Raw genomic sequence first — 25,395 nt, 5'->3', positions numbered from 1 at the left:
AGAGCACTGTGTCAGACTGGAAAGAATACACCACTTCCTGCAGGACATACAGCAGCTGATAAGTACTGGAAGACTGTAGATCTTTAAATAGAAGTCACCAGAGTACCCCTTTAACTAGTCCTATAGAACACTAAGGATTCTGAGCTGGCTAAAATTAGTCATATTAGTTGTCACCCAGCTTTCCTAGATATCAGTTATGCTCCATACCCAGTCTAATAAACCAGTCTGATTCTAGGAAATCTGGGTGGTGGTAGCCATATTAGATCACTCGAAATAGTGGGGGGAAAGCTGGGTAAGAGAAGCCATAGAGGATGTTACCCAGCTTTCGGGTAATCCTAATAACTAGTGTGATAGGACACTCAGGATCCTGGGAGAGCTGGGTAACAGCAGCCGTACAGGTTGTCACCCAACTTTCCAGAGTTCACCTATACTTTATAACTAGTCTGATCTATCATGCTGGATCCTGGGAGAGCTGGGTAACTGCAGCCGTACAGGTTGTCACTCAGCTTTCAAGTAATCCTCATATCTGGCCTGATAGGACACTCAGGATCCTGGGAGAGCTGGGTAACTGCAGCCGTACAGGTTGTCACCCACCCTTCTGTAAGCAGTGTACGTTTTTAGCCCCCGTGTACACAGCGTGCAGGGTCACACCACTGTTCTAGGCGGTTTTAACCAACAGGATTTCCTGACCTCCCCCTAAAGGAATTTACAGCGGCGTGAAATCTCACATCCTGTGTCACCCGGAATCCCCCGCCTGAGCCTGATGAGGGTTGTGATACAGACACTACCCCTTCAATCCCCTGCCTGAGCCTGATGAGGGTTGTGATACAGGCACTACCCCTTCAATCCCCCGCCTGAGCCTGATGAGGGTTGTGATACAGGCACTACCCCTTCAATCCCCCGCCTGAGCCTGATGAGGGTTGTGATACAGACACTACCCCTTCACTGTATGCTGCTCAGGTGAAGAGCCTCTGCTGCTCTCTGTTATCAGCCGTATACGGCTGACTATAGTCATTAACATGATACACTCTGCTGCAGTTATATATTCCACTCACTTTAGTATTACTTTCCCTTTAATTAAAGGGGAACTCCATCCAAACATAAAGCATTGATTCCACAGAACATAGCACCAGCCCTTCAGCTCTCCCTGGACTAGACAAGCCGGCACTTACTGTCCATGTTCTCCCCCGCTCAGAGCTGATCAATCCATCTTCCACATCACACTACATCATCTCTACATATACAACCACTCACCGGATTATTAGATGGCGACACGACTCCACACATACGGCTCCCAGGCGTCCTGTACCTTCCCTTATCCTGAGACTATCATAGCTTTTATGGCTGGAAATTCCTGGAAAATTAGACGTCTCCGGATCAATACTGTTAGTGCCGGAGACCCATCTGTGTTACGGCACTATAATGTATATGACATGTCCGGGTAATTCTACTAGGGCTCCTGAGATCCTCATACATGGCTTATAATTACACTAAACACATAGACCCGCCACATACTTACTGCTCATATACTACAGACCACAAGGTCAAAGGCAAACAGTGACCTCCAGCTACAAAGATACCCAAGTCATGTACTGTATGTCTGCTACTCTGTAACTAGAGGGGCAGTATTATAGTAGTTATATTCTTGTATATAGGAGGCAGTATTATAATAGTTATATTCCTGTATATAGGAGCAGTATTATAGTAGTTATATTCTTGTATATAGGAGCAGTATTATAGTATTTATATTCTTGTATATAGGAGCAGTATTATAGTAGTTATATTCTTGTATATAGGAGCAGTATTATAGTAGTTATATTCTTGTATATAGGAGCAGTATTATAGTAGTTATATTCTTGTATATAGGAGGCAGTATTATAATAGTTATATTCCTGTATATAGGAACAGTATTATAGTAGTTATATTCCTGTATATAGGAGCAGTATTATAGTAGTTATATTCTTGTATATAGGAGCAGTATTATAGTAGTTATACACGAACTGGAGAGAATGGAACGGCTGCACATCCCATCTATGGCTGATGCTAATGCCGCTAGGCCTATATTAAAAATCAACACCAGAGTGTCTGTATATGAATTGATCAAGCCATATTGCCCCGCGTACCACCGCGCAGGTCCTCTGGTCCACACGGGTCCCTACGCTAACTCCACACCGTGTCGGTCAGCGACCGCCAACCCCGCAAAGCGTGCACGTGCAGGGAAGGGAGGCCATGGAACGGCCCTGCAACCCCAATGTCACAGGACCAGACCCAAAAAGCCCCACCAAAACCCAGCCAGCACCACCGGCGGGGAAGGCTGCCCCCAAACGACATAAGTATGGATATGGTATTACACTTACCATTGCTGCTCTCACAGAATGGGGAAGACATAAGGTCCAGACATGTGAGCACAGGCATCTCCTGCTAATTTTGGTCATGTGGGTCTTATAAAGGAGTGCTAGCTGTTCAGAGAGGGAGAACTGTGAAACACGAACTGGAGAGAATGGAACGGCTGCACATCCCATCTATGGCTGATACTAATGCCGCTAGGCCTATATTAAAAAATTATAATAGTTATATTATTGTATATAGGGAGCAGTATTATAATAGTTATATTCCTGTATATAGGAACAGTATTATAGTAGTTATATTCCTGTATATAGGAGCAGTATTATAGTAGTTATATTCTTGTATATAGGAGCTGTATTATAGTAGTTATATTCTTGTATACAGTAGGCAGTATTATAGTAGTTATATTCTTGTATATAGGGGCAGTATTATAGTAGTTATATTCTTGTACATAGGAGGCAGTATTATAGTAGTTATATTCTTGTATATAGGAGCAGTATTATAGTAGTTATATTCTTGTATATAGGAGCAGTATTATAGTAGTTATATTCTTGTATATAGTAGGCAGTATTATAGTAGTTATATTCTTGTATATAGGGGCAGTATTATAGTAGTTATATTCTTGTACATAGGAGGCAGTATTATAGTAGTTATATTCTTGTATATAGGAGCAGTATTATAGTAGTTATATTCCTGTATATAGGAGCAGTATTATAGCAGTTATATTCTTGTATATAGGAGCAGTATTATAGTAGTTATATTCTTGTATATAGGGGCAGTATTATAGTAGTTATATTCCTGTATATAGGAGCAGTGTTATAGTAGTTATATTCCTGTATATAGGAGCAGTATTATAGTAGTTATATTCCTGTATATAGGAGCAGTATTATAGTAGTTATATTCCTGTATATAGAAGCAGTATTATAGTAGTTATATTCCTGTATATAGGAGCAGTAATATAGTAGTTATATTCTTGTATATACTGTAGGGGACATGGGAATATTTACTGTGTAGCTGGAATTCCTCTGTCAGTGGGATCAGGGAGCCCCCAGCATCTGTTTATCAGTTGCACATGTTGTGACAGGCAGGGTGTTACAGATATCTTCAGTTCCTCAATCAGTTCCTAGTTTGATCTTATATTCAGGTATACGCCGCCCTCCAGTACACCAGGCATTTGCGGCCATCATTACACATCTGGTCGGACTCTTGTATAGAACACCTGGTAGATTCACTTCCTCGCTGTTCAGTGTTTGTTTTTCATCTTTTTATAGACGTCCTAAATAAATGACCCTAAACCACAATCCCTCCGGGGTAAAACAAATAAACCACATTATCAATACACTGAGGGGATATGGCAGTATAATATTTCTCTCATGTAATAAGCGCTGTGGAATCTGTTGTCGCTACACATTTAAATATTAATATTATCATGTATTCCTTTACTTCTGCAGATCCTATAACCTGTCTCCTCAGATTCTGCAGTCTCATATTTTCTTCCTTATATTTCTTAGGTCATCTAGAAGAAATAGACAAATAAATTAAAGTATGACTGCAGCATCTGACTACAAAGGGTTTGTTTGTAGTCTGTTACCATGGAGACACATAGCCTGCACAGCATCTGTAGAAATAATGTAATAGGAAGTTTTTAAAGCATTCTTATTGCAAATTTGCTTCAGTTCTCTTTTTCTATGCATTCCCAGCTGTTTCCCAGAACTGATAGCTCTATGACATGGGGGAAAGCTTGGTGTTAACAGTAGGGCAAAATTTAAATTAAATTCACTATTTGGTCACACTTAAAAAGAAAGTCAAAATTGACAGCTGAGTAAATTTTCCCCATTGTCTAACAGGACTGGTATACATATAATGTGTTAGAAAAACTAAAGGGGTACTCCGGCCAAATTTCCTTCTTTCTCGTCTTTGTAAGTTAGTAGTAGTTACAATCAACTTGGGGCAGAAAGTTATGTAGATTTATAAGTTATTTCCATTTAAAAATCTCCTGTCTTCCAGTACTTATCAGCTGCTGTATGTCCTGCAGGAAGTGGTGTATTCCCTCCAGTCTGACACAGTGCTCTCTGCTGCCACCTCTGTCCATGTCAGGAACCTTCCAGAGCAGTAACAAATCCCCATAGAAAACCTCTCCTGCTCTGGAAAGTTCCTGACATGGACAGAGGTGGCAGCAGGGAGCACTGTGTCAGACTGGAGAGAATACACCACTTCATGCAGGACATACAGCAGCTGATAAGTACTGGACTGGAAATTTTTAAATAGAAGTAATTTACAAATCTATATAACTGACACTATATATATAACTGACTTGACACACATAAACTTCCCCAGCTTTGTAGGATGTACTGCTGCTCCAAATGAGATGAAAATCAGACCATGGGCACTTCAGATGATGCACTTACCATTTATGAACAAGTCAGCTTTACATATGCCGTCCTTCAAATCTGACACTGATGCAGGGATGTCAGGGTGGACCTGGTCCTTGAAGTCACATGGGGTGAGATCAGGTGAGCGCATCTGTGAAAGCCTCAATTTATGCCAATAAAATACCCTTACTACTACAGCGCCACCTATTGGTGACTTTTTCTATTTTTTTTTTATAAATTTAATAACTGGAGAGCGCATCATCTGGAGGGCCCATTGAATTGTCCTTGCCATGTATGTTGGTTTCACACAGTTCAGAGTCCAGCCAGGACTTGCAGCCATAACAAGGAGGCAAAACATGCTTCTATATTAGTGTGAACCCTGTTTATACACAGTACTTGTCAATTACTGATCACCAATCAGTCAGGTCAGTGCCCAGTGGGGGGGGGGGGGCACAGATTTGCCCCATTGCTATAAGCTTCCTGCTCATTCTTACGCCTACCAGTCCCTTATGTGGCTCACAACCCAGTACCCAGAAGTCACAGACACATAGAACCTAAGGCACACCGCTATAATGGGGGCATTTTTACATTTCAGCGCTCATACTATACACATAGGATCTATTCCTGGACCCGCGGTCGGCCTGGAATTTGTGAAGTGTAAAAATAAACCTGTGTTAACCTCCTTAGGTTATACGTGTGTTGGTCTAAGGCGAATAAAGAAAAACCATATGAACCATATGTATACGGAGGAACTTTACTGCTAAATTGTTACGTAAAAAAAACCATAAATATATATAATAATTATTATTATTATTCATTTTTCACATCAAAGAATTCCGCTCTTCTCCAATGGCTTTTAAGTAGAAAAAAAAAGAAGTGGGGGAAAAAAAGAAGTTACAAAAAGTTTGTGCTAGAATTCCAGAAACTTTTTTTTTTTTTCCAGAAAGATTTTTTTTTTCCATTTTTGCTCGAGTGACATACTGTATATGAGTTTTTCTATTGAACAGAATCACGTTCTAGCCAAAACTCCATCCGTCTGGGACGGAGACTACGAGAACTGCATGAATCATAGACTATTTAAAGTGTTCGAATTTCACTCGTCAATAATTATTATTATTATTATTATTATTATTCAGTTTTCACATCGAAGCATTCCCCTTTTCTCCGATGGCTCTAAAGCAGAAAAAAAAAAACTAAATGAAACAAAAAAGTTACTAAAAGTTTGTGGTGGAATTCCAGAAAGTTTTTTTTTCTAGAATTTTTTTTTTTTTTTACATTTTTGATGAATGACCCCCTACGGCTCGAGCGACATACTGTATATGAGTTTCCTATTGAACAGAATCGCGTGCTAGCCAAAACTCCATCCGTCTGGGACCGAGACTACGAGAACTGCATGAATCAGACTATTTAAAGTGTTCAAATGTCACCAACCAATTCGCAGTTAAGAGAGACCACCGGACCAGCCCCCACACAAATTCCATAGTGACGGCCCCCCTGAGGTGTTATACTGACATCCAGCCAGACCCCCACCCCAGGAAGTGTGAGCTATAATCTACATCCTGTGCCTGTATGGAGGGAGTCCCACCTAACGCTGACACTTCCTGGCAGACTTATTACACCTCCACAGATGATGTCATCCCCTCCCTCCCGACCCTTCTAGATCCTTCTATAGCACGTAGGGAATCTTGGCTCTCCAGCTGTTGCAAAACTACAACTCCCATCATGCCTGGACAGCCAAAGCTAAAGCTTTGGCTGTCCAGGCATGATGGGAGTTGTAGTTTTGCACCAGCTGGAGAGCCAAGGTTCCCTAACCCTTGTCTATAACTTTTTCCTTGCACTGAGCTCACAGACTGCAGGCAATGGCAGATGTGCTGGAATAGGATAATGCACAGACCTGACGGGGTGAATATTGTTTGGAGGGGGAGGCAGAAGTTTCCGAGTCTCTGCCACAGATAAACATGGAGATTACGCTTATGCTGTTTTCTATGAAGACTGCCAGCCGGTGATAAGCTTGTTACTACAAGGAGTTTATCCCAGAGGTCACCGACTACACAGGAAGCTGAATGCACCGTATGATGTATAGACCGCCATAGGAGGAGGATTAGTGGGCCGCTGCTCACGCCTGGGCAAAGGGGGTCACAGGACAATGACATAGGAGACTATGACACAAACTATAAAGATGGTGGCCGTCGCCGCCGCAGAGGCTTTCTAGGGGTCTTTACACAATGTCGTATTGATACATTGATATTTGGGGGTTCCCAGGATGGTGACACAAAGTTTAGGGTCTCCCTTGTGACATGTGGGAGATGTCAATGGGTTCCAGTCACAGTTACATGCAGGGGATTCCAGACTAAAGGGGACCCCCGACTGAGGTCTAGAGTAATAATCTGGGTGGGGTTCACGGCAACCATGTCTGGGGTCCCGAGATACAATGACATGGGGCGGACCCAAGGACAATGGCTATTTAGGGTCACGAAGGCATTGGAGGGATGCAGGCGGTGGTATACTGACACTCTTCAGGGTCTTAGGTCATGTGGGGGGGTTCCTAGGATAATGGTATACTAACAATCTTTGGGATTCCTAGTAACAATGACATGGGGGGGCTCCTAGGACAATGGCAAACAAGATCCAAACATCAAAAAACAGATGACTCTCTGCACAGGCCGCTGTATATGTAGACTGGTTTAATAATGGTCCAATAACAACGGGTTTCGAGGTAAACACCTCTTCCTCAGGTCACAGATGTCTTAGTAATATGACAGAAAGGTCTTCTCTTTGAAACGCGTTGTTATTGGACCATTGTTAAACCAGTCTAATGTGGGGTTGAAGAAAAAACATATATTCAGCAAGTAGATGCAATGCTCTGTAGTGATGATAGTCTGCACAATAGTAAAGCAGCGAGGTGGCCCCCGTAGTGTCCCTCTAGGTGGCCTCGAACAAGTCTGGACGTAATGCCAAGAACATCAGTTTCTCATCCAGTATATGCGACATAAGGTAAAGTGCTAGAGACAGGCTATGTAACTGTTGGTAGAGGTGTGTATTTTGTTATTGTTTCTTTTTCCTTATCTTTGCTTATAACAAGACACTTAATTAAGGAGAAGCTTCTCAGCTTGAACACAGTTGTCTCATATGTCCTTTCTGATCTTACGTAGACTGCAGCTGCCCTAAACTTATTAATGTCAAGCACTCAAGTATACCTGTGTCAGGTGTTTAAAGCTGAACTTATCACTACCTACACGGCGGCGCAGAGAACCATCTGGTTTTTGAGGGGTGGAGCCTTTACCAGTCTGTACTACCTGGAGGTATACGGTGTATTTGGCTCTGGAGCTACAACCTCTGATGTATATGGTTGTTTCATGCATTTTAATGGTTTTTGACTTGGACAACACGATCAGGTGAGTGCGCGTCCACTCACTACTACACATCCCTTCAGTTCTTATATGACGTCCAATGATGTTTTTTCTTTATTTTTTTCAATGGCAAACAGGCACTCTTGGGGTCCAAGTAACAAAGACATAAGGGGATCTCAGGCCAATGACACTCTGCCGCTCTTTGGGGTCCCATGTTACAATGACATGTGGGGGGATCCCAGGCTGATATCACACTGACGCACTTTGGGGTCCCATGTTACAATGACATGTGGGGGGATCCCAGGCTGATATCACACTGACGCACTTTGGGGTCCCATGTTACAATGACATGTGGGGGGATCCCAGGCCGATGCCACACTGATGCTTTTTTGGGGTCCCATGTTACAAAGACATAGGGGGATCTCAGGCCAATAACACACTGATGCTTTTTGGAGTCCCAGTCCTTGGGGTCCAACTTATGTGGCGGGATCCCAGGACAATGGTATACTGTAACTTGAGACCCCAAAGAGAGTACTGTGCTAGGGTCCAGATGTCCCCCTCATATCATGGTGACTTGTAACTCTGAAACGTGTCAGTCTGCCATTGTCCTGCACTCAAATATCAGCGTATTATTGTCCTGTACCCCATATGTGAGTGTCTTATTGTCCTGGGATCCCCCATGTCATTGTGGCTGGGGACCCTAAATAGTCTCACTGTGCCTTTGGTCCTGATCCCAGGACAATGGCACGTTACTCTCTTTGGGGTCCCAAGCTGGGGGTCCCAGATTTTGTACATACTTTGCACACCCACATCCTTTGCTTTAGTGTTTTTCTAACCCCATTTACCTGCATGGAAGATGTTCAGATTTTTCCCCCCACCATGAAGAAACATCGTCCGCCATGGCAATAATCGTCGTGTCACTTATTTCTGACGGATTATCCCTATTGATAACAATGGCTCTCAATGATTCTCGGTAGAAATCTGAGCCTCTGCCTGGGGTTTTTCATGTGAAATACACGTCAGATTTTAATCCGACATGTGAACAGAGACTTAGGGATGGTAGGACAAAGACTCGCTGAAACTTTATAGGGGGTCATTAAATAACATCCTAATGACACTTTGTGAGGGTCCCTGACAATGAGTAAGGTTTCCCAGGCCATCGGGGGTCCCAAGTTAAACCAATAATAGGGATTCCCACCATACGCTGATGCTTTGTAGCATCCCAGATCTTGCTGACTACTACAGGGTCTAGGAACAAAGTCTGACACCAATTGATTTGAAAGATTTTTTTTCCACAGGAGTACGAGATGGTGGACTCTCCTGGTGCATCATTGTGTCATTGCTTTGGGACCTCCAGTGTCAGCAGTGTCCCCCAACCTGTGGCTCTCCAGGTGTTGCAAAACCACAACTCCCATCGTGCACTAACAGCTTTAAAGGGGTACTCCTGTGAAAAAAGTCCTCTAGTACTTATGAGCTGCTGTATGCCCTGCATTAAGTGGTGTATTCTTTCCAGTGTGACACAGTGCTCTCTGCTGCCACCTCTGTCCATGTCAGGAACTGTCCAGAGCAGGAGAGGTTTTCTATGGGAATTTCCCTGGAATACCGCTTTAAGGGTTTTTTACATGGGGGAAAAGCCATCACAATTACAAAAAACATATGATTATAGATGACATATCGTTTGAAGGTTACTGTACTCGCTTTAACGCTTGCCATCCATTTGCGAATCATCTTCCCATGTATACGTTCCCCTGCCCTGGAGTGGAGCAGAGTGAACCGTAGCGCTCAGGCAGCGCTCGCTCCTCGCAGCTGTCGTACGTGTACTCACACACATATACACACCGCTTCATGGTTAATAGCTCCCATAAGTTTGCAAACTGATCCTTTCCCTGAGAGCCCACGCTGCCTCATTCTGCTGTGCGTTCAGCCAAGGAAATCCTTAGCTGGAATGAGGAATAGATCCCATTACATGTTCTCCAACCCTGCACAATCCCCCAGACGCATAGAGCTGCTCAAGCAACCGGGCGTCTTCCACCCACAGAGCGGACCCCTGGCCAAGGTGCCCGCAGGGTTGGTTATACCTGACTTAGGAAACACAAGAGACCCAAAAGAACAAAGATCAAAGTGCAAACATAAAGGACAATGAGATCAGTGTATGGGGAGGAAGGCTGCAGCACACTATAACACAATGCATGGCTATTGTTACTATCCACATAGACAGCATGTCCGCTAACCTGGAACCCCGGATCCTAATAAATCAGCACAATGCCACTCAGCCAGGGCAGAGCCCACAAGGTAACGGGCAGCGTCAGGTCGTGCACAGAATATTATAATGTAATATATCTATGGAGACTGGATCATCTGGTAGCAGAAATCCCAGCAATCCCTGGCAATGTGAAATTCCTAGAAAGTGCAGCTGATACCAGGCAACGTCTGTGCAGTCTGAATGCACTGGAAGCGGCTGCCCGCAGACTGCTCCTTCAGGTGGCATCAACTCCTATACATCCAGGCTGTAACAAGTACGGCGCAGATAAGTACATATGGAATGTCTCCATCCCGGTCATTGTCTTCCTCTATAGGGACAATGACCAAACTCGCTAACCAGACTGCATAGATGGGAGACAAGTGGCAGCAGATACCCAGCTACTATCCCACTATATCCAGACTGCATAGATGGGAGACAAGTGGCAGCAGATACCCAGCTACTATCCCACTATATCCAGACTGCATAGATGGGAGACAAGTGGCAGCAGATACCCAGCTACTATCCCACTATAACCAGACTGCAGAGATGGGAGACAAGTGGCAGCAGATACCCAGCTACTATCCCACTATATCCAGACTGCAGAGATGGCAGACAAGTGGCAGCAGATACCCAGCTACTATCCCACTATATCCAGACTGCAGACATGGGAGACAAGTGGCAGCAGATACCCAGCTACTATCCCACTATATCCAGACTGCAGAGATGGGAGACAAGTGGCAGCAGATACCCAGCTACTATCCCACTATATCCAGACTGCAGACATGGGAGACAAGTGGCAGCAGATACCCAGCTACTATCCCACTATATCCGGACTGCAGAGATGGGAGACAAGTGGCAGCAGATACCCAGCTACTATCCCACTATATCCAGACTGCAGACATGGGAGACAAGTGGCAGCAGATACCCAGCTACTATCCCACTATAACCAGACTGCAGAGATGGGAGACAAGTGGCAGCAGATACCCAGCTACTATCCCACTATATCCAGACTGCAGAGATGGGAGACAAGTGGCAGCAGATACCCAGCTACTATCCCACTATATCCGGACTGCAGACATGGGAGACAAGTGGCAGCAGATACCCAGCTACTATCCCACTATATCCGGACTGTAGTCTGCTATCCTCAGTAGCCAGGATGCAGGATCTATAGCATCCTTTATATAGAGAGATGGCACAAACTGCTATGCTCAGTATATATAATACACAAAATACTTTCCAGTACATTCAATATACCTAAATACTGTATATAGGCTGCAATATCTACACAAAAACTTAAGCCATAGACTTCATGTCAAGAGCTGCCCAACTGGGCATCATCCACCATAGGCTGGACCTCTAACATCCGCAGTATTTATGCCACTCAACCTACAAACACAAAGCCCATAACCAGTATACAGTGCACACTACACCAACTACTATCCTTACAGTACACAAACTACTATCCTCAATATACAGTGCACAAACTACTATCCTCAATATACAGTGCCCACTACACTACTATCCTCAATATACAGTGCACACTACACTACTATCCTCAATATACAGTGCCCACTACACTACTATCCTCAATATACAGTGCACAAACTACTATCCTCAATATACAGTGCACACTACACTACTATCCTCAATATACAGTGCCCACTACACTACTAACCTCAATATACAGTGCCCACTACACTACTATCCTCAATATACAGTGCCCACTACACTACTATCCTCAATATACAGTGCCCACTACACTACTATCCTCAATATACAGTGCACAAACTACTATCCTCAATATACAGTGCACACTACACTACTATCCTCAATATACAGTGCACACTACACTACTATCCTCAATATACAGTGCACACTACACTACTATCCTCAATATACAGTGCACACTACACTACTACCCTCAATATACAGTGCACACTACACTACTATCCTCAATATACAGTGCACACTACACTACTATCCTCAATATACAGTGCACACTACACTACTATCCTCAATATACAGTGCACACTACACTACTATCCTCAATATACAGTGCACACTACACTACTACCCTCAATATACAGTGCACACTACACTACTATCCTCAATATACAGTGCACACTACACTACTATCCTCAATATACAGTGCACACTACACTACTATCCTCAATACACAGTGCACACTACACTACTATCCTCAATATACAGTGCACACTACACTACTATCCTCAATATACAGTGCACAAACTACTATCCTCAATATACAGTGCACACTACACTACTATCCTCAATATACAGTGCACACTACACTACTATTCTCAATATACAGTGCACACTACACTACTATCCTCCATACACAGTGCTCACTACACTACTATCCTCAATATACAGTGCACACTACACTACTATCCTCAATATACAGTGCACACTACACTACTATCCTCAATATACAGTGCACACTACACTACTATCCTCAATACACAGTGCACACTACACTACTATCCTCAATATACAGTGCACAAACTACTATCCTCAATATACAGTGCACACTACACTACTATCCTCAATATACAGTGCACACTACACTACTATCCTCAATATACAGTGCCCACTACACTACTAACCTCAATATACAGTGCCCACTACACTACTAACCTCAATATACAGTGCACACTACACTACTATCCTCAATATACAGTGCCCACTACACTACTATCCTCAATACACAGTGCACACTACACTACTATCCTCAATATACAGTGCACACTACACTACTATCCTCAATATACAGTGCACACTACACTACTATCCTCAATATACAGTGCACACTACACTACTATCCTCAATACACAGTGCACAAACTAATAATCCACACAATCCAAACTGCAGAAGTTACCACATCCTATATATCCAGATGGCACAAACTACTATACACAGCAGAATACACAAAATACTATCTTGTAAAGCCAAGCAGCACCAGATGCTCTCCTCCATACAAGCTGCTACTTCTCAATATCAGTACTACACAAACTACTAACCTCTATCTACACTGCACATACTACTATCCTCAGTATCTACACTGCACATACTACTATCCTCAGTATCTACACTGCACATACTACTATCCTCGAAATCTATACTACACAAACTACTAGCCTCTATCTATACTGCACATACTACTATGCTCAATATCTATACTACACAAACTACTATCCTCAGTATCCACAGAACACCAACTACTCTGCTCAATATCCACACCACCAACTATTGTCCTTGATAGCTACAATGCACCAACTACTATCCTCAGTATCTACACTGCACCAACTACTATCCTCAGTATCTACACTGCACATACTACTATCCTCAATATCCACAGTACACCGACTACTCTCTCCTGTATATAAGCTGCCCATTACACTCTCTCCTATGCACAAATCTCTTTATATATCCAGGCTTCCCAAACTTATATCCTTCTCTTACCAGACATTATTAATAACTACTACCCTCATCACCCACATAGCAGGATCCACAATATTCTCTGGACCTAAGCTGCCTAAACTCCTCTTCTTCCTCCCAAACTCTTCCTCTATCACTACCATCTATATCCGCAATAATCATGTACTATACAAAGTCATCTCAGCAATAAGAACACTAGAACCACTACTCTCAATATAGATACAACACTAATTACACTTCACTATACACACTACTCTCCTCTATCCAGGCTACAATCCCACTACATTACAACTACTATGCCCAACATCCATACTATACTGTATCAACTACTATCTACAGTATAATCCAAGCTGCACAACATACCCTCTTCTGTAAGGGCAGCTATCCCTGTATACCCAGGCTGCCTAATCTCCTATCCTTACAGGTTCCTCTGTCCCTCTATGTCCCTACATTCTTCACTGTCCCTCTATGTCCCTACACTCTTCACTGTTCCTCTATATATAGTTTGCACAATGGACTATGTTAAATATCCATACTAAAGAAACTATTATCCTCTATATCCAATCTGCACAAATGCTATATACCCCATGTAGGCTTTCCCATCTCCTATCCTCCATATCCATCTATATACCCAGCTATATCCTAATGCACCAACTACTCTCCTCAATGTGCATGCTACAGCCCCAGTCTCCCGTGCATTGCCCCCAGTCTCCCGTGCATTGCCCCCAGTCTCCCGTGCATTGCCCCCAGTCTCCCGTGCATTGCCCCCAGTCTCCCGTGCATTGCCCCCAGTCTCCCGTGCATTGCCCCAGTCTCCCGTGCATTGCCCCAGTCTCCCGTGCATTGCCCCCCTGCTGCCTCCCCCCCTGCTGCCTCCCATCCTGCATGCCCACACACGTCTGCCTGGCAGGGTCTCCCAGTCTCCCCAGTCTGAGCTCCAGCCCCGCCGATCAGCAGACACATCACACACAATAGGAGAACACTCCATGGGAGCCACTTACCCCAGTGCACTGCGATGCCCCCTCCTTCTCCTGGCAGAATACAGTCAGTTCTCCAGAGCGCAACTCCCCTCTGCCCTCCCTCCAGCTCTCTCTCTCCCTCCAGCTCTCTCTCTCTGTCTCTCTCTGTCTCTCTGTCTCTCTCTCCCTCCAGCTCTCTCTGTCTCTCTCTCTCTCCAGCTCTCTCTCTGTCTCTCTCTCCTGCCTTCCTGTGACTCTGATATAGGAACTCAGGGAGCCACGTGGATTGGAGAAAAAAGCCAAACAGAGGAGGCTAAGCCCCGCCCCAGCACCGGAGACCGGGGCAATCACGGCGCAAATACCGCAGGGGGGAGCCAGTCCGGCGGCAGCGGCAGAGTGCGGCAATGGCCGAGGCGGAGGAGGCGACACTGTGGCTGCTGCTGCTGGCATACTGTGCGGGTGTGTAGCATCATGTATGTGGGTGGGGACCCCCGGGGACACAGCGCCCACCCGCCTCATCCTCATGCAGAACGGCACATTGTAGTATCAGGAGGGGGGGGGGCAATGTGCGAGAACCAACGGACAGCGAGAATAACGGACAGAACGGACAAAGATACAATGTAACATAATAGGAACGTAACGGTCTGCAGAGGTATATACAAGATAGTGATATAATAATCTGCAGAGGTATATACCTGATAGTGATGTAACAGTCTGCAGAGGTATATACCTGATAGTGATATAATAATCTGCAGAGGTATATACCTGATAGTGATGTAACGGTCTGCAGAGGTATATACCTGATAGTGATATAATAATCTGCAGAGGTATATACCTGATAGTGATGTAACAGTCTGCAGAGGTATATACCTGATAGTGATGTAACAGTCTGCAGAGGTATATACCTGATAGTGATGTAACAGTCTGCAGAGGTATATACCTGATAGTGATGTAACAGTCTGCAGAGGTATATACCTGATAGTGATGTAACAGTCTGCAGAGGTATATACCTGATAGTGATATAATAATCTGCAGAGGTATATACCTGATAGTGATGTAACGGTCTGCAGAGGTATATACCTGATAGTGATATAATAATCTGCAGAGGTATATACCTGATAGTGATGTAACAGTCTGCAGAGGTATATACCTGATAGTGATGTAACAGTCTGCAGAGGTATATACCTGATAGTGATGTAACAGTCTGCAGAGGTATATACCTGATAGTGATGTAACAGTCTGCAGAGGTATATACCTGATAGTGATGTAACAGTCTGCAGAGGTATATACCTGATAGTGATGTAACGGTCTGCAGAGGTATATACCAGATAGTGATATAACAGCCTGCAGAGGTATATACCTGATAGTGATATAATAATTTGCAGAGGTATATACCTGATAGTGATATAATGGTCTGCAGAGGTATATACCTGATAGTGATGTAACGGTCTGCAGAGGTATATACCTGATAGTGATATAACAGCCTGCAGAGGTATATACCTGATAGTGATATAACAGCCTGCAGAGGTATATACCTGATAGTGATGTAACGGTCTGCAGAGGTATATACCTGATAGTGATATAACAGCCTGCAGAGGTATATACCTGATAGTGATATAATAATCTGCAGAGGTATATACCTGATAGTGATATGACAGTCTGCAGAGGTATATACCAGATAGTGATATAACGGTCTGCAGAGGTATATACCTGATAGTGATATAATGGTCTGCAGAGATATATACCTGATAGTGATATATTAATCTGCAGAGGTATATACCTGATAGTGATATAACAGCCTGCAGAGGTATATACCTGATAGTGATGTAACAGTCTGCAGAGGTATATACCTGATAGTGATGTAACAGTCTGCAGACTGCAGAGGTATATACCTGATAGTGATGTAACAGTCTGCAGAGGTATATACCTGATAGTGATGTAACAGTCTGCAGAGATATATACCTGATAGTGATATAACAGCCTGCAGAGGTATATACCTGATAGTGATGTAACAGTCTGCAGAGGTATATACCTGATAGTGATATAACAGCCTGCAGAGGTATATACCTGATAGTGATGTAACGGTCTGCAGAGGTATATACCTGATAGTGATGTAACAGTCTGCAGAGATATATACCTGATAGTGATATAACAGCCTGCAGAGGTATATACCTGATAGTGATGTAACAGTCTGCAGAGGTATATACCTGATAGTGATATAATAATCTGCAGAGGTATATACCTGATAGTGATATAACAGCCTGCAGAGGTATATACCTGATAGTGATGTAACGGTCTGCAGAGGTATATACCTGATAGTGATGTAACAGTCTGCAGAGATATATACCTGATAGTGATATAATAATCTGCAGAGGTATATACCTGATAGTGATATAACGGTCTGCAGAGGTATATACCTGACAGTGATATAACAGTCTGCAGATGTATATACCTGATAGTGATATAATAATCTGCAGAGGTATATACCTGATAGTGATATAACAGTCTGCAAAGGTATATACCTGATAGTGATATGACGGTCTGCAGAGGTATATACCTGATAGTGATATGACAGTCTGCAGAGGTATATACCTGATAGTGATATAACAGTCCGCAGAGGTATACACCTGATAGTGATATGACAGTCTGCAGGGGTATATACTTGATAGTGATATAACAGTCTGCAGAGGTATATACCTGATAATGATATAATGGTCTGCAGAGGTATATACCAGATAGTGATATAATGGTCTGCAGAGGTATATACCTGATAGTGATATGACAGTCTGCAGAGGTATATACCAGATAGTGATATAACGGTCTGCAGAGGTATATACCTGATAGTGATATAATGGTCTGCAGAGATATATACCTGATAGTGATATATTAATCTGCAGAGGTATATACCTGATAGTGATATATTAATCTGCAGAGGTATATACCTGATAGTGATATAACAGCCTGCAGAGGTATATACCCGATAGTGATATAACAGCCTGAAGAGGTATATACCTGATAGTGATATAATAATCTGCAGAGGTATATACCTGCTAGTGATATAACAGCCTGCAGAGGTATATACCTGATACTTAATGATTACAGGTGAGGTCTGACTAGAGTCCCGCCACAAGGGGCGCTTCCTTATATAAAGGCTCTAAGTGGACACTTTGATGATGTGAAGAGGACACCCTGCCCCCTGCTGATGTGATGATGTGAGGAGGACACACTGCCCCCTGCTGGTGTGATGATGTGGAGGACACACTGCCCCCTGCAGGTGTGATGATGTGGGGAGGACACACTGCCCCCTGCTGTTGTGATGATGTGGGGAGGACACACTGCCCCCTGCTGGTGTGATGATGTGGGGAGGACACACTGCCCCCTGCTGGTGTGATGATGTGGAGGACACACTGCCCCCTGCTGCTGTGATGATGTGTGGAGAACACACTGCCCCCTGCTGGTGTGATGATGTGAGGACACCCTGTCCCCTGCTGGTGTGATGATGTGGGGAGGACACACTGCCCCCTGCTGGTGTGATAATGTGGAGGGCACACTGCCCCCTGCTGGTGTGATGATGTGAGGACATCCTGCAGCCACATGTGTTGTCTCTTATGGCTTTCAGCTGCAGGATAATACTCCTCACACACACAAGGGTTACCAGGAATGTCTCCTGCAGACTGTAACACTGCCGTGTCTGCCCGGTCACCAGATTTATCACTGATCCCGCATTTATGGGACCATCTGGGATCACTCCTGGAGGAACCATCTTGTTTTGAAAATAAATGTTTTGCATCCAGCAGGACCCGATAGGAATCTGCAGCTTTATTACATTTAAATCCTAAAATTCCATAGTAAATACACTTGACCTCTTGCGGCGCAGCAATATAACGCGTTTCGGGCATAGACACACTATTAATCACAGCAATGATTAATGACACATCTGTGCCTGAAACGCGTTAACATCAGTGCAGCAAGGGGTCAAGTGTATTTGTGATTGAATTTTAACCTTTAAATGTAATAAAGCTGAAGATTCTTATCGGGTCATGCTGGATCAGAGACGTTTATTTTCCTGCTTAGATTATACAATATCCATTCGTGAACTACGAATTAATGTATATAGACTGTACATTACATCCACCTCACAAGCTGTAGCTGTCAGTGGGTGGAGATGATCGGATCGGCTTCACATGGGGCTGCATCTCTCTTTATGGCGCACAGGTCATGTGCTTTTCTCCTATAAAAACCTGAGTGTTGGGGATCTATCCAACTTATTAACTAATTTTTTGCATGTCACCATGGTTACAGACTACGAACAAACCCTGTGTAGTCTGATCCTGTTGTCATACTTTCTTCCACCTCTCTCTCCCTTTTGATAACATACACTTGCTTAAATAGCAAGTACAGGTCTAGGGGCATAAGGAGTGTGACCTCAGGATCAGAACGGACATGGTTTGCCATAGAGATACATAAATCTGCATGGGAGCTGTATGCACACATTTTTAATCAAAAGCATGAAACCTATGTCAGGAATTGCCCAGAGCAGGAGAGGTTTTCTATGGGGATTTGCTGCTGCTCTGGACAGTTCCTGACATGGACAGAGGTGGCAGCAGAGAGCACTGTGTCAGACTGGAGAGAATACTACACTTCCTGCAGGACATACAGCAGCTGATAAGTACTGGAAGACTGGAAATTTATTTTTTTAATAGAAGTAACATACACATCTTTGGCACTTTCTGGCATCAGTTGATTTGAAAGAAAACATTTTTTGATGAACAATCCCTTTAAGGTATCCTGCCTATCCAGTCTGCCATGTTCTATAGATACTTGAGTACAAGTAGCGCCCATAGTCACCGCATGTGGAAGGAAAGATCTATACGTGGAATATGAATGAAGATAGTGGATACAATCCAAGGAAAATGAAAAAGAAGGACAATGTGAAAACAATACAAGTACAAGGAATGGATGGGGACAACAAAGTTTTTTTTAGGAAAAACCTCTACTCCTGCAGGAAGACTAGACGAGGAGGCAGGAGGAGAAATAGATCAAGGAAAAGGCAAACCACAGGGGGGGCCGTACAACACCCAGGACAACCATCCAAAAGGGGACAAATGAGCGTGGTAAATATCGCTAATGTTACCCTGACTACATCACAAATAGAAGTATTAAAGAAAGGTTTACATTTTTGTCCGAGTAGACCAGTTGACTGGTTTGAACTAGATTTAGATATCACACAATTCACTAGAAAACTGTCATTAAAAACCTGGTTTAAAAATCATCCTATACCTAGCGGAGCCGCTTGCTTCACTGTGTGAACTGACAGGGCTTTCACTGAATTCCGGCTGCAGAAAACTGACATGTCAGTTATTTGCAGCCCCTCATGGGCTCCCGGACGGAGCGTATACGATGTGTGTATGCTCCGTCCAGGATCCCATTCATCAATAGGCATTGTTCCATCCTGCAAAACTACGCCCGTAGTTGTTTGTTGTGTGAACATAGCCTTACATTGTATTACTCTATATTATACCTTACAGTACTATATTACCATATTATACTATACTACCATATTACACTATACTATTATACCATACTACCATATTACACTATACTATTATACCATACTACCATATTACACTACACTATTATACTATACTGCCATATTACACTATACTATTATACCATACTACCATATTACACTATACTATTATACCATACTACCATATTACACTATACTATTATACTATACTACCATATTACACTATACTATTATACCATACTACCATATTACACTATACTATTATACCATACTACCATATCACACTATACTATTATACCATACTACCATATCACACTATACTATTATACCATACTACCATATAACACTACACTATTATACTATTCTATATTACACTATACTATTATACTATATTACCATATTACACTATACTATTATACCATACTACCATATAACACTACACTATTATACTATTCTATATTACACTATACTTTTATACTATACTACCATATTACACTATATTATTATACCATACTACCATATTACACTATACTATTATACCATACTACCATATCACACTATACTATTATACTATATTACCATATCACACTATACTATTATACTATACTACCATATTACACTATATTATTATACTATACTACCATATTACACTATACTATTATACCATACTACCATATAACACTACACTATTATACTATTCTATATTACACTATACTTTTATACTATACTACCATATTACACTATATTATTATACCATACTACCATATTACACTATACTATTATACCATACTACCATATCACACTATACTATTATACTATATTACCATATCACACTATACTATTATACTATATTACCATATCACACTATACTATTATACCATACTACCATATTACACTATACTATTATACCATACTACCATATTACACTATACTATTATACCATACTACCATATTACACTATACTATTATACCATACTACCATATCACACTATACTATTATCTATTTTTGCAGATCCAGTGCTGTCTTCCTTATCTAGTCGCTCATGTTCTGGAGATACCTGTGTACAAGCAGCGCCCATACTGACCTCATGAAAGATTTTGCAATAAGATAAATTATTATCCTAATGGAGGAACGATTAATTGCAGTTTCCTAGTAAATGACACTAATAATAATTTGGATTATGTATATGTGGGATCCATGAATAATACCGATCCACCCAGATAATTCAGGAATTTTTTTAATTCTTCGTTGATAAGCTTTGGTATTTCCTAATAATGAAAACGTTCATCGGTGCCAAGAGATTAAGAATTTTTTGCTCTATCGGTGAGTATAGGAGCTACCCGGCATTAGAATAGTTTTGCTGCATGTTTTCTATGTTTTTCCAACATGGCAACATTATATCAAGAATTCTGAGCAGCCCTGCAGTTCCTGATACAACCACTGGTGGCAGCAGAGGGAATGTTGTCATCCAATACTGCTGCCACTCAATGAAAGAATGTAAAAAAAAATTATATATATATTACGAGCATAATTCCTACCGGGACGGTGCTTGTAATCCAAATCCACTCTTAAACCAAAGCAAATTTTTCCATAAGAAATTATATAAATCCAGACAATTGGTTCCACACCCCAAAAATGATGATTTATTATTCTGAATAACATGTAACACAGATGAAACAAACATTCAGATCCAGCAGAATATGTGATATTATAAGTTACTGTACAGTAATGGAGAGGATGGGAAACACAAGGGCGGACAGAGACTGCAGGGAGCAGGAAGGAATGAGCAGGACAGATGTGGGCACATACATGCAGCGCTCTCTGTCCGGGGAGAGAGGGGTTACAGCTATGGAGAGATTACCTCCACAGTCCTGTCCCCTGATGTAAGCCTCAGCCTGAAGTGGATCTGCTATGATTTGGAAGGTGAGGGAGACTTCCTGGGTCAGAGTACAGGGCTGTAGACCCCGCTATGCAGACCATGCCCCTCCCCCACTCCACCTCCTACCCAGTACAGGGAGCTCTTACACCAAAGCAATGCTCTTACACCAAGTCACAATTTTGAAAAACTGTGAGCTCTTAAACCAAAACGCTCTTAAACCAAGTTATGGAAGATGGGATACGGAGCTTCCACTATGTTTATATGCTCTTGCCGGGATTTCATTAATTCAAATACAACGTATGTTTTGCATAAATCACGGCCGTTGTTGCAAATTGCAACCACGGCCGTTATTTATACAAAAGATACGTTTTGTGAACATGGCCTCCTGGCGTTTGGGGACGCCTGAACCAGGGGTGGATAGGCAGGGTCATATAGGGACAACATATGATCTATATGCATCATATGACTGTTTGAATATGTTATTTCTTTTTGGTTTGTGTGTAATACCACCACTGTTTGTCATTTATAATAAATACAGGCTATAGGACACTTGTGGTAAAAAGTGCCAAAGATTTGCAATTTACCTCTATTAAAAAAATCTCCAGTCTTCCAGCACTTATCAGCTGCTGCATGTCCTGCAGATGGTGGTGTATTCTTTCCACTCTGACACAGTGCTCTCTGCTGCCACCTCAGTCCATGTCAAGAGAGGTTCTTTAATGGGGATTTGCTGCTGCTCTGGACAGTTCCTGACATGGACAGAGGTGGCAGCAGAAAGCACTGTGTCAGACTGGAAAGAATACACCACTTCCTTCAGGACATACAGCAGCTGATAAGTACTGGAAGACTGGGGAAGTAAACTAAAAATCTCTGGCACTTTTTGGCACCAGTTGGGATTTTTTTTGTGTGTGTGTGTGTGTGTGATCTACCCCTTTAAAATATTATATATGAGTATATATTTTTCGTATTTTTTTTTTTATAATGTTTAATAACTTTGTAATTGACTTTATGACCAACAACTCAGTGTACAGTATAAACACCTGCTATCTCCTGCTAACAGTTATTTATCCCCATCGTATGTCTCTCTGACAGCTGTTTGGTCTTTCCCAGCAGTCAGACCTTTCCTTGGTGCCAAGAGGTTCAGATTTTTGCATATTAAAGTCAATGACTCAATGGAAATCTTGGCGTGTCTCTGTCTATACCTGTGTGTAATCCTGCCTACACCCTGGCAGAGAATGTGTCTACCCGCTGTGATGCATACCTCCCCAGTGTCCCTCTTTTGGAGGGACAGTCCCTACTTTTGAGCCAAGTCCCTCTGTTCCTCTTTAATAAAACAATTACTAAGCCATTGTGCGTCCGTGTCACCGACTTGACAGTGAGTCCCGGCAAATGCGGATTTTACTGAAACACATAGTAATTACAGACCTGGTTACTGATGTGTGAATGGGACCTAAGGATGCAGGATCTGCTGCAGATTTGCAGATATCAGTGTAACTTAATACATGAACCAACCTGCAGCAGGTCCTGTATGTATGATTGCACCAATCTGCAGCAGATCCTGTATGTGTGATTGCATCAATCTGCAGCAGATCCTGGATGTGTGATTGCATCAATCTGCAGTAGATCCTGTGTATGCATCAATCTGCAGCAGATCCTGTATGTGTGATTGCATCAACCTGCAGCAGGTCCTGTATGTGTGATTGCATCAATCTGCAGCAGATCCTGTATGTGTGATTGCATCAATCTGCAGCAGATCCTGTATGTGTGATTGCATCAATCTGCAGTAGATCCTGTATGTGTGATTGCATCAATCTGCAGTAGATCCTGTATGTGTGATTGCATCAACCTGCAGCAGATCCCGTATGTGTGATTGCATCAATCTGCAGTAGATCCTGTATGTGTGATTACATCAATCTGAAACTGATCCTGGATGTGTGATTGCATTAATCTGCAGCAGATCCTGTGTATGCATCAATCTGCAGCAGATCCTGTATGTGTGATTGCATCAACCTGCAGCAGGTCCTGTATGTGTGATTGCATCAATCTGCAGCAGATCCTGTATGTGTGATTGCATCAATCTGCAGTAGATCCTGTATGTGTGATTGCATCAATCTGCAGCAGATCCTGTATGTGTGATTGTATCAATCTGCAGTAGATCCTGTATGTGTGATTGCATCAATCTGCAGTAGATCCTGTATGTGTGATTGCATCAACCTGCAGCAGATCCCGTATGTGTGATTGCATCAACCTACAGCAGATCCTGTATGTGTGATTGCATCAATCTGCAGCAGATCCTGTATGTGTCACAGCATCAATCTGCAGTAGATCCTGTATGTGTGATTGCATCAATCTGCAGCAGATCCTGTATGTGTCACAGCATCAATCTGCAGCAGATCTTTTATGTGTGATTGCATCAACCAGCAGCAGATCCTGTATGTGTAATTGCATCAACCTGCAGCAGATCCTGTATGTGTGATTGCATCAATCTGCAGCAGATCCTTTATGTGTGATTGCATCAACCTGCAGCAGATCCTGTATGTGTGATTGCATCAACCTGCAGCAGATCCTGTATGTGTGATTGCATCCTGGAACAAGAGGTAAACCCCTCTAATCCAATCATAATCAGCTGCATTAGAGCAGAGTCAGTATTATATTGATATAGGGCAAAAGAATCAAACCTACAGCCCTCAAGTATTGCAAAACTACAATTCCCATCATGCCTCAGCAGCCAAAGCTTTAGTGGTGTATTCTCTCCAGTCTTCCAGCTGCTGTATGTCCTGCAGGAAGTGGTGTATTCTCTCCAGTCTGACAGTGCTCTCTGCTGCCACCTCTGTCCATGTCAGGGACTGTCCAGAGCTGTAGCAAATCCCCATAGAAAACCTCCCCTGCTCTGGACAGTTCCTGACATGGACAGAGGTGGCAGCAGAGAACACTGCGTCAGACTGGAAAAAAATTACACCACTTCCTGCAGGACATACAGCAGCTGATAAGTACTGGAAGATTTTTACTGGAGATTTTTAAATAGAAGTAAATTGCAAATCTCAGGCACTAGTTGATATGAAAGCAAAAAAAAAATGGTGACCCCCTTTAAGCCTAATAAAGCTGCATAGAGATAGAAGCCCCATGTAGCGATACTCTCTTAGCAGACTCTTTTACTAAACTTTTACCAGTCTACAGATCAGTAAACAGAATATAAGAAGAGTAAACATTAGGACTTGGCGCTGGAAACGCGTCTTCTCCTCGCTACGACTTTAAAGGAA

General features: G+C 42.6%; 1 protein-coding gene across 1 annotated transcript in view; it reads right to left on the bottom strand.

Moving 5' to 3' along the window:
- The window catches only part of ST3GAL1 (ST3 beta-galactoside alpha-2,3-sialyltransferase 1), a 108,009-nt gene extending 93,038 nt beyond the window's left edge, over window positions 1–14,971 (bottom strand). The window contains exon 1 of the mRNA XM_069957069.1: window positions 14,771–14,971. The gene's annotated coding sequence lies outside the window, so the exon portion shown is untranslated. The remainder of the gene's footprint in view (window positions 1–14,770) is intronic.
- Between the last annotated feature and the right edge of the window lie 10,424 nt (window positions 14,972–25,395).

Source organism: Dendropsophus ebraccatus, chromosome 2 (assembly GCF_027789765.1).
Source record: "Dendropsophus ebraccatus isolate aDenEbr1 chromosome 2, aDenEbr1.pat, whole genome shotgun sequence".
In the NCBI taxonomy this organism is placed as follows: Eukaryota; Metazoa; Chordata; class Amphibia; order Anura; family Hylidae; genus Dendropsophus; species Dendropsophus ebraccatus.
This window is presented reverse-complemented; position numbering and strand designations above follow the sequence as displayed.